Genomic DNA, 12,460 nt, shown 5'->3' with positions numbered 1-12,460 from the left:
TTGTCTTCACATACTGTCCAAGTGCACTTTCCAGCTAAAGCTGCTGACATTATAGTGAGATCTAAACGAGACGTAGCACCTGTCATTTATATCCATCGTTGTTAGTTTACCATCATTCAAACACACCAGTGAATGTACTTCTATAAAACTATCTACAATTTCTCCATTATTATCTGTCTTTTTGCTACCCCATAATCCATTGTGAGCATTAAAATCCCCACAAATAATACCCATAACTTCTTCTAATATATTATTACTTAATTCTTTACATGGATTATAAAAATGTGTTATTCTGATTACCTCTTGTATTCCCATTATTGTTATATTAACATTACTATTTCCATATATTCTTTTATATGCTATTCCTTCTTTGATAAATGTTGCACACCCTCCACCTCTTCCATTTCCTCTATCCTTCCTCTCTATTACGTATCCATTGATCTTAAAAGCCAAGGAGCTATTTAACCATGTCTCTTGAATACACATGTCTGGTGTTTTTCCCATCTCTGTTATATATTTTTTAAATTCTTGCCCTTTTGCTATCAAGCTCCTAGCATTCCAGTGTAGTAGTAGGAAGGATATTATAAAACTAAGTATCACTACTCTGGGTCATATCCAATGCATTTGCATTTCCTTCTTTTGTTTTCAAAATCCCATGGACTTCCTCAGCTGAAACGCCTGTTATCTTTAGGAATTTATTAGCACATTCTACAATAATCTTTAGCTTATCGGACTTCCTCTCTACTTGTGATGTACCATTTATTACAGCACAAATGAATGCCACAAAATCAATTTTATTTATCATGAAGTGCATATCTGATTCATTCCTTGGGCTAGCTTTTGCATTTTTTGAACTTTTTGTATTTCCCGAGCTTCTTGTTGTACAGGGCATCCCGCGGACGCTGCACTATGTCCTCCACCACAGTTACAGCATTTGATCTCTGCTCCCCCCTCACACTTGCCATATTCATGTTCTCCTCCACACGTCGCGCATCGTATTTTTCCTTTGCACTAGGGCTGCACAATTAATCGAAATCGAACCGCGATTATGAAAGCGCAAAGGCTGCGATTTTAATGAAATAAATAAATGCCCAGCGTGTTAGTGAAGAGCAGCTCTTATAACGTGCGTTTGAAAAAACAACACGTGTCAAACAACTTCACAAACTAGTAATGTGGAGTGTTCAAAACCTTTGTCCAACAAAATATGTTTAATAACACGTTTTAACTCACTTCAATACGTCAGTCGAGTGTTTGTGAGCTGACGTGGCTTCTTATCACAGAATGAGGCAGACAACGCTTTATTTTATAGGCAGTGATAAAGTCTATGTCAATCAGCTCTGCTTTATTATTATGAAAATACCAGAGAAGGCTTGAAGAACTCAAATACACCATCTTGATGCAGTCGTGTGTTTATTGTCCTCATGTTTAATCAGTCAAAGCATTTCTATCTTCCTTTTATTCAGCCTGCAGTGCTATCTTAGCTTCACATTAGGGATTTCCTGAAAACAAATGATAACTTCTCTAAATGTGGAGTTTCTGCTCGAGGGCGCCCTCTGGCCTCCAGTATGAATGAAATTCTTTGGTAACAAATGAGAAAAATACTTCTCCTTAAATAAATTTATATGACAATCCATGTTTTTCTTAAATATACAGGCGTTTTCTTCCCCACAGTGGATGCATAAAGCTCATATTTCATATTAAAGACATACAAAAGCACATTTTTATAATAATAATCTTACAATAAATCCTTAGACCTTTCTAATGATTTTTAGTCAGGCTGTCTGCATATTAACAGGTAACCCAGCGTTTTTTTTTTTTTTTTGTAAAATACATTTTCTGTAAAATTTAAATATTATTATTATTATTAGTAGTAGTAGTAGTAGTAGTAATAGTAGTATAGTTATCTTTATTCTTAAATACTCTATTTTTAATAGTAACAATTTTATTATAATAGTAATATTTCTTATTTTGTTAAATCTTTTTATTTAGAAATCATAATTATTATTAGTCATATTAATATATAAACACAAAATGTTATACGCGCACACTTTTCATTTGTAAAAAAAAAAAAAAAAAACAATCGCGTTCAAGTCGCAAATCGCAATTTTAACCAGAATAATGGCAATTAGATATTTTCCCCAAATCGTGCAGCCCTACTTTGCACAGATTTGCCGTATGACCCATTCTCTGACATTTAAAACATCCCAAAGCTGGACGTATGTACTCTCGAACCGAGAATCGTATAAATTCTAGCTTTACCCTTATCGCTAAAGTGCTCCCTTCGAATTGGATCATCACGCTTGTGCTATCACATCTTTGATCATTTTTCCACATCTGCAATCTTCTAGCAGAGATGACTGTGCCTCCATTCAAACTTCCTTTAATGTCTTCCATGCTTACATTGAGAGGTACTCCTGAAATAACCCCTCTAGTTTTATCGCCTATTTCTGAACATGTTATCTTTCCTCCAACTAGTGTTTTCATTTTCAGAATCTTTTGTATCTGTTTCCCGTCCTTGCATTTAATAATTATTCTTCCATTAGAAAGAATACAGCTTTCACTATTCCTATCTCTTTCTCAATTGCTTTTGATAGCTTAACTGGATGCATTGGTTGTTCTGACAGTTTATCAAAAGTAATTATCACTTTGATTTCTCTTTCCCACCGCCATATCAGCTTCATTTCTCAAACCGCTTGATTTGTTCATTGTTTGCTCCAAATCAGATCCATCACCCATGCTTCCTTTTTTCCTTTTATTAAATCTTACTTCCTGATACTCCATGTCTTGATCATTGTTGCCATCCGACTCATCTCCCCACACTATTCTCCCTTCCGCCATCCAGCTTCTGTCCGCGATGTAGGCTTCCGTTCAGCTCTCACCGTCGGACCAGTGTTTCCCTGTTTCTTCATCATCTTCTTCTTTGATGTTTAACGGTGTTTGGCATCCAACTTCAATGGTGCATTACCGCCACCTACTGTACTGGAGTGTGGACCGGAGCTTAAGCAGAGATCAACTATATCTATAATACATAAATAAGTAAATAATATATATACAAATATAACAAATATCCACCAGCTCTATTGTAAATACATATAAATGATCAGTCTCTTCTGTACCTTGATCCCCGTCTTTGGTATTCCGAATGCAGCCCCTGTTTGTCCAGATTGAGGATCTTTAGACCCATCTGTGTACATATCCAAATATCCATTATACTCTTCATTCAACTGATTATAAAATACTTCACATAAATCCACATTCCTTCTACTATTTAGTTAACCATTTAATATCTGCAAGTCCACACTAGGCTGCACAAGACGCCAAGGTGGCCTGACTGGCATCAGAACTGTTGGACTAAATTCCTTTCCCTCCAGCACCATCTCTTTTCCTATAGCATCACCCACCCATCCAAAACTCTGACTTTTAACCCTTCCATGCTCCCAGCACACCTGCAGAACTGCCCTTGAGGGGTGAGGGCCCTTGTGAGTTTGCCCAATATTTAGCTGCCAGCTGTTCCCTCATTAACTGTAGAGGCATTTCACCCATCTCTACCTGCAACACCACTGCAGATGATGTCTGAAAAGCCCCACTATATATTCTAAGTGCTTGAGTTGGTAAAACTTCCAACTTGGCCAGTGTAGTTTTTGCTGCATCTCTATATGCTATACACCCATAATCAATCATAATCAACAGATTTAATCTGTGCAAAATATATCTCCTTCAGTGATTGCCTGCTTGCCCCCCAATCCACACCTGTCAGACATCTCATCACATTTAATACCTTTTTACTCTTTACTATAACTTTCTCTGGGGCCTGCCCATGTTAACCTAGCATCAAAAAACATTCCCAAAAACTTAAATGACTCTTTCTCCAATACATGCCCATATAATTTGAGATTAATATCTCCCGCCACATTTTTCCTTGTAAAGAAAACCACTTGAGTTTTTTCTTTTGAAAATCTAAAACCCATCTCATTGACCAACGTGCTACCAATCCTATTGCTTGTTCTACCTCACTTACTATGGCTGTGTCCCAATTCGGGGGCTGCATCCTTCAAAGGCCGCATTTGAAGGCCGATTGCGTCACCGCAGCGCGACGAAGGCTGTCCCAATTCGAAGGGGCCTTCAAATGCAGCCTGCCGTCCGTGTTGCCAAGTCCGCGTTTTTTTCAGCCGAATTAGGCTACTTTTAAGTTGTTGCCGCGGGTGAAAAATTATTTCCGCGGGTTTGTTTCTACCCCATAAGTACGATTTCGCCGCTCCAACACCCCCAAACGTACAACTGCAGTGGAGAATTCGGCCGCTCGATGGAGAAAATCGCATTGGGAGTTTTGGACTACTTTTGTTGCAGAGACTTGGCAACCCAACCCGTCCGTCTCCCCGGCCGCGAAGGATAGAACCAACCAGAACAAGTGGATCCTTTGCAGTGTATTCCTCTGCCGATCCCGCGGCCGAGAAACACTTATACATGTAAGTAGCCTATTGTGTTTTAATTTACTAAAATAACCAACGAAACGTTTTAAAAGCCGGTGGTCTTTATTTCTGTGTTACCACGGCACAGCTTTATTCGTTAGGTGATCTGATGTAAAATTTCGTTTTGTTTTATGGATCAAGTAACTTGTAAGCAGCTTTATTAAAATGAGGGCAGCAAATGAGTATTTATTTACCAGGCCGGAAAAATCGAGAATATAGAATTTGAGTATCTATAAATATGATTTCTGGAGTATTTTGTATGTAACGTTGTAGGCTACTGATGCATCATATTTTTTTAATTTCCTTAAGATTGCACCCCTGCCTTGCAGGTAAAAAAAAAAAAACTTATTACAACTGAAAAAAAAAAAAAAAAGTATGCAAGTTAATAGACACATCTTTACTGAAATGTATTGTGCTGTTGTGTTTGTTGTTGACAGACATGTTTATTTTCTCTGCTTTAGGATTGAAAGTGTCCTGGGACAGGTGAGGGAGTGGGGAACTTGGCCATGGTTTGTCTTCATGATTGAGGTGTTGGGACAATCCCACTGTCCTCATTGCCTCCATCATCCCTGAGGACACACCAGGGCCAAGTTCAGCAGTGGATGACCAAGATGAGGAGGAGCAACTCCAGCCAACAGGAGACGAGACGAGAGGATGAGCTGATGGAGAGACTGAGGGAGGACAGGAAGAGCGAGAGACATAGGAGAGCAGGGAGAGAATGGACTGATTGTTTTCTCTTCTTGAGAGATAGTTGAGAACTAACTTTTTTGTTTTGTAAATTAAAATGTGTAAATTAAATATTTTCGTTCTATGCATTATTTTTGTTATGCAAGTTATAATTTGTAAATGAAATAAATAATTCTGTACATTTTTTTGTCATGTCAATTAATTTGTAAATGAAACAAATTGTTCTATACATTATTTACAGTACTTTTTACAACTATTTACATAAGTTTAAGTTTTTAAGTTTAAGATTAGAAAAACAAAATTAATTTTAAAATTAACAGTACATAAAACAGATGGAAGAAAATGTTTTTATGTAGACTTTTATTGAGCTGGGCTTTATTGACCCTGGTGAAGCCTCTGTCAGCGGGACATCATCTGGGATCAGTGCATTTTCCACTGTCTACCAACAGGTTTGCAGTGCGGACTTATTCGACGGCTGCCATGTCGCTAAGATGTTTTCAGAAATAGGGAAGAATAAATTAAATTAACTCACATCCTCAAATCAAACCATAAAAATATTTTAACATGCATAACTCTTCTATGAGCTGAACCAAGACCAACGGTGCCTATCCCTGATCTATAAGACATATTTCTAGTGTATTTTATTTTTAGATTATTTTTTAAACGATAATATCAAAATGTAGGCTAATATCCATGTGTAAAAAGTCTGTTTTTCATAAAACCACAATATTTGCCTCTGAGATGAAGTTGAATAAAAATCGGAGGTAGGCTACTTCACAATTACTCAAATACAGAGTAAATGTATTTCGTTACATTATTTGTAATATTTAGCAACTGTTGACAGCTGCCGTTGAAGAGAACTGAAATGAACATTTATACTGGACTTTAAAGTTATATTCAACTGCCTAAAAACAAAACAACTAAAGATGTTTACCTCGGCCCATTTATGTAGGCTACATAATAAAGAGTATAAACTATATAAAATCGTATGTTGGTAACATATAAGTCAACATTATATTTTTATCTGTAGAAACATTAGATTACTGGAGTAAATTGAAACCCACAACTTGCATTTAAAAGTGTAATCTGGCAATTTCTCTTCAAAAATCTGAGGTCGCGGCGCGCAATGAATTCTGGGGAAGGCAAGGCTGCGAAGCATCCATCCGAGTATCCTTCATTTCATGGGAAAAGAAGGACGCATTTGCAGGCCGTATTTTGAAGGAGCCTTCGAAGGACCTACGAATTGGGACAGCCTTCGTCGCGCCGCGGTGACGCAATCCGCTATACCTTCCACTGTAAACGAGTCTCGGAGCGTCCTTTGAAGGCTGCGTCGGCCGCGCACTTCAAAGGACACGGCCTTCAAAGGACGCAGCCCTTGAAATGGGACACAGCTTATATACTTTATATTCCTTCCCCTTTTCCAAAATACATAATTTATCATGATGGTGAAGAGCAAAGGACTTATAACACTGCCCTGAGGGGTTCCATTTTCTACAGTATGTCTCCCAGATATTTATTTTCCAATTTTCTCCCAAATAGAACGTCCATACAGAAAATCCTTCACCCAGTTAAAGGCCCTACCTCCTATTCCCAAAAGATCTAGTTTAATCAACAACCCCTCTTTCTACATCATAGCATATGCTTTCTCAACATCTAGGAAGACTGCCACCACTGTTTCCCTATTAACCTGGGATTAATCATGCCATATCTTCCTGGCATGACTCTGGATCCATTGTACCTCTGCCCTTCCTAAATCCACTTTGAAATTATTTAATTAATTCCCTCTTCTCCAAAAAAATAGACCAATCTGTCCGTTATCATACGTTCCATGATTTTACCTATATGAGATGTTAATGCAATTAGTCTATAACTACTAGTAAGTTTAGTAGGATCCTTTCCTGTTTTCCTAATTGTGACTACAACTGCTTCCTTCCAACTCTTTGGAAGCTGTCCTTCCTCCCACACTCTATTGTATAAACCAAGCAGTCTTCTTAATTTTTGCCAGCAGCCATATCACCCTGTAGACCAAGGCTGTTTCCACTGAAGCTAAGCAGGGCTGAGCTTGGTTAGTACCTGGATGGGAGACCAACTGGGAAAACTAGGTTGCTGCTGGTAGAGGTGTTAGTGAGACCAGCAGGGGGCGCTCACCCTGTGGTCTGTGTGGGTCATAACACCCCAGTATAGTGATTGGGACACTATACTGTAACAAGCACCGTCCTTCGGATGAGACATTAAACCGAGGTCCTGACTCTCTGTGGTCATTAAAAATCCCAGGATGTCCTTCGATAAAGAGTAGGGGTGTAACCCCGGCATCCTGGCCAAATTTGCCCGTTGGCCTCTGTCCATCATGGCCTCCTAATCATCCCCACATACAATTGGCTTCATCACTCTGTCTCCTCTCCACCAATCAGCTGGTGTGTGGTGGGCATTCTGGCGCAATATGGCTGCCGTCGCATCATCCAGGTGGTGCTGCACATTGGTGGTGGGTGAGGAGATTCCCCCCTTCTATGTAAAGCGCTTTGAGTGCCTAGAAAAGCGCTATATAAATGTAACTAATTAATTAATGCTACTTCACCCATAAAAGACAACATGATATAGCACATTTCATCTCCTCCTGGTGATGTCCTCCCTGCTCTAGTAATCGCTCTTTCCATCTCTTCCTTAGAAAATGGTGCACTCAATACATACTTTCTCTCTTTTTTCCAAGACTCCCGGATCTGCCTTCAATGTCTTTTCCCTTCCTTTCTTCCAATCCCCTTCTAGATTATCGGAACCATGTATTGCTACAAAAGCATTTGCCATCATTTCTGCCTTCTCTTATCAGTCACTGCCTTCTCCTCCCCACTAACCAGTACAGGATAGTCCCATTCCCTCCTTACTCCACCAATCTTCCTTTTCATTCCCCATACTTCTCCCACAGGTGTCATTCTTCCTATTGAGCTGCAGAACTGATGCCAATAATTCTTCTTAACCTGGCATATGGTCTTTCTTACTAAATCTTGCACCTTTTTTATATTCAAACAAATGCTCATAATTACGAGTCCGTCTCAATTGCCTGAAAGCCCTATTCCTACCTCTTACTACACCTCTACACTCCTTTGTCAACCATGGAACTGCTTTCCTTCTCATTTTCCCAGAATATTTTCATCTGCCACCCCTTTAATAATTTTAATTACAATAATCTTTTTCAATATCCATATCTACAACCTCTCCACATCCAACCTTTCCTCACATAACTCCTTGAATTTTGTCCAATTAGCCTTTCCAAACATCCATCTCCCACATACCTCTTCAGATTGTTCCACCTTCATTCTAATTGAGCATAATACAGGAAAATGATCACTCCATATTGTTGACTCTTTCCATATCTCCCATTCACATAGTCTTGCTATATCCTTAGATGTAAAAGTAAGGTCTATTGCGGTCTCATTTCCTGAAGCCATATCAATCCTTTTACCTCTACCATCATTAATACACACCAGCCCTTTCAAATCCAACAACTCCTCTATTATCTGACCATTCTCATCCATCTAGGGGCGGCAGTGGCTCAGTGGTTCATGTAGGTTGGCTACAAACCGGAAGGTTGGTGGTTCGATCCCCGGTTCCAATCAAATCAAAAATCAAATCACTTTATTGTCACACAGCCATGTACACAAGTGCAACAGCAGGTGAAATTCTTGGTGCAGTTCCGAGTAACATAGTAGTCACGACATGACATGTACAACATTTAAAGCAGCATCAGATTACACATCTGATGCGCCCACAATTACTCACAGCACAGTAAAAACTCTACAATAAACAATAAATAATTTACACAATGTGAGTGTAGTTCTCACAGCTTTAAACAATATACACATACTTACAATATACATATACTTTAAACAATATACACTAAACATACACTAAACAATATACATTACGCTATAATAATAATAATAATATACAATGTGTAGTATAAAATATTATTCACAAATTGAAAATTGAAATCCAAAGTGCAATAGATGCTGTATGATAAATAAATGTGTATATAATGTGTGTGTGTATCTACAGTGGGTTGTGCTGAGTGATATTTTTGTCCAGTGTGTGTTATGATCCTGATGGATCAAGAGTTAAGTAGTCTGATTGCTTGTGGGAAGAAGCTGTTCTGGAGTCGGCTGGTGCGTGTTCTAATGCTGCGGTACCGCCTGCCTGATGGCAGCAGTGAGAGCAGCCCATGGCTCAGGTGGCTAGAGTCTCTGATGATCCTCTGAGCTCTCTTCACACACCGCCTGGCATAAATGTCCTGGAGGGAGGGAAACTCACCTCCGATGATGCAGCTGGCCGTGCGCACTACCCTTTGCAGGGCTTTGCGGCTGCGGACGGTACTGTTGCCGTACCAGGTGGTGATGCAGCCAGTCAGCAGGCTCTCTATGGTGCTGCTGTAGAACCGTGTGAGGATGTGGCGGTTCATTCCAAACCTCCTCAGCCGTCGCAGGAAGAAAAGGCGCTGATGAGCCTTCTTCACAACGGCCTTGGAGTGGACGGACCATGACAGTTCCTCTGTGATGTGGACACCGAGGAACTTGAAGCTGCTGACTCTCTCCACCGGTGCTCCATCGATGGTGATGGGGCGGTGTTCTCTCTCATTCCTCCTGAAGTCGACCACCAGCTCCTTGGTCTTGCTGACGTTGAGGGAGAGGTTGTGCTCCTGACACCACCGTGTCAGAGTGTGGACCTCCTCTCTGTAGGCCGTTTCATCATTGTCAGTGATGAGACCTACCACCGTCGTATCGTCAGCAAACTTGATGATGGTGTTACAGTCATGTGTGTACAAGGAGTACAGGAGTGGGCTGAGAACACAGCCCTGAGGGGCTCCAGTGTTGAGAGTCAGTGGTGAGGCGATGTTACTGCCCATTCTGACCACCTGGCGTCTGTTTGACAGGAAGTCCAGGATCCAGCTGCATAACAAGCTGTTTAAGCCGAGAGCCCGGAGTTTTCTGTCAAGTATGGAGGGCACAATGGTGTTGAATGCTGAGCTGTAGTCTACAAACAGCATTCTCACATATGTGTTCCTCTTTTCCAGGTGGGAGAGAGCAGTGTGAATTGTAGATGAAATGGCATCATCAGTGGAGCGGTTTGTGCGGTATGCAAACTGCAGTGGGTCCAGTGAGGGGGGGAGAACAGAGCAGATATGGTTTCTGACTAGTTTCTCAAAGCATTTACTGATGATGGGGGTCAGAGCAACAGGACGCCAGTCGTTTAAGCAGAGTGTTTTTGACTGCTTCGGTACAGGAACGATGGTGGACGTTTTAAAGCATGAGGGGACCACAGACAGGGAGAGGGACAGGTTAAAAATGTCCGTGAAAACTCCAGCCAGTTGGTTCCACCTGACCAAGTGTCGAGGTGTCCATGAGCAAGACACCTAACCCCAGCTGCTCCCGACAAGCTGGATGGCGCCTTGCATGGCTGACACTGCCGTTGGTGTGTGAATGGGTGAATGTGAGGCAATGTGTAAAGCGCTTTGGAAAGACATTGGTCTGTTGGCTATTATTAAACCACTTATTAAAAAAACGCAACTTGATCCTACAGATTTAGTCAATTATAGACCAATCTCAAATCTACCCTTTCTGTCAAAAATACTTGAAAAGGCAGTGTCTTCACAATTATGTTCCTTTTTAGAAAGAAATGGTATCTGTGAGGATTTCCAGTCAGGATTTAGACCGTATCATAGTACTGAGACTGCTCTCATCAGAGTTACAAATGATTTACTCTTATCATCCGATCGTGGCTGTACCTCTCTATTAGTGTTACTCGATCTTAGCGCTGCATTTGATACTATCGACCACAACATTCTTTTGAATAGACTCGAAAATTATGTAGGTATTAGTGGAATTGCATTATCATGGTTTAAATCATTCCTATGCGACCGTTATCAGTTTGTAGTAGTAAATGAAGATATGTCACACCGATCGCAAGTTCAGTATGGAGTACCACAAGGCTCAGTGCTAGGACCGCTACTCTTCACCCTGTACATGCTACCACTGGGAGATATCATTAGGAAGCATGGCGTTAGTTTTCATTGTTATGCTGACGATACTCAGCTCTATATTTCTTCACGCCCTGAAGAAACTTACCAATTCACAAGATTAACGGAATGCATAGCTGATATAAAACATTGGATGACCGGTAATTTCTTGCAACTCAATTCAGAAAAAACTGAATTTTTAATTATTGGACAAAAAAGCTCCACAAGTAGTAACCTAGAATACTGTCTAACACTTGATGGCTGTTCTGTCAAGTCCTCGTCGTCAGTGAGGAACCTGGGTGTGCTCTTTGATACCAATCTTTCGTTTGAAAGCCACGTTTCTAGCATCTGTAAAACTGCTTTCTACCATCTTAAAAATATATCTAAATTACGGCACATGCTCTCAATGCAAAATGCTGAACAGTTAGTTCATGCGTTCATGACGTCAAGGTTAGATTATTGTAATGCTCTACTGGGTGGTTGCCCTGCTCGCTTAATAAATAAACTCCAGCTGCTCCAAAACGCAGCAGCTCGAGTTCTTACTAGAACCAGGAAGCATGACCATATTAGCCCAGTTCTGTCAACACTGCACTGGTTGCCTATTAAACATCGCATACATTTTAAAATCTTACTTATTACTTACAAAGCACTAAATGGTCTAGCTCCCCAATACTTGAGCGAGCTCTTAACATATTATACTCCATCACGTCTACTGCGGTCTCAAAACTCTGGCCAGTTGATCATACCGAGAATATCCAAATCAACTGCAGGCGGTCGATCCTTTTCCTATTTAGCACCTAAACTCTGGAACAGTCTTCCTAACATTGTTCGGGAAGCAGACACACTCTGTCAGTTTAAATCTAGACTAAAAACACATCTCTTTACTGTGGCATACACATAAAATCACTTTTTCAATGAAATGATTGTTAGGCTGCATTAACTAGGTCAGCCGGAACCGGGAACACTTCCCATAACACCTGATGTACTCGTGACATCATCAGAAGAATGGCATCTACGCTAATGATAGTCTCTCTTTTTTATCCCGAGGTTTACTGCAGTCAGCTGGATCCGGGCCGTATCCAGATCAGATGGTGGACCTGCGCCCAGAGAAGACCAACACAAGCCCCCGAAGTGTCCGAGAGACCGTGATTAGACGCCCCCTGCAACTGCCACATCGACACGGCATCTCAATAAACCCGTCTCTGGCGTGTTGACTCAGATTTTTCGAATATTACAATTAAATAATACTTAAATCGATATGTCATCCTTAATAAACCCGTCTCCAGCGTGTTGCCTCCGA

The 12,460-nt window shown here is 40.5% G+C and overlaps 1 protein-coding gene across 1 annotated transcript in view; it reads left to right on the top strand.

The window, feature by feature from the left end:
* LOC307132265 (uncharacterized protein) overlaps positions 1–12,460 on the top strand; it is a 29,758-nt gene that overhangs the window by 10,854 nt on the left and 6,444 nt on the right. The window lies entirely within an intron of this gene.

Source organism: Gobio gobio, assembly GCF_949357685.1.
Source record: "Gobio gobio genome assembly, chromosome: 1".
NCBI lineage: Eukaryota > Metazoa > Chordata > Actinopteri > Cypriniformes > Gobionidae > Gobio > Gobio gobio.
Note: the sequence above shows the minus strand (reverse complement) of the source record. Positions and strands in the feature narration are given on the sequence as shown.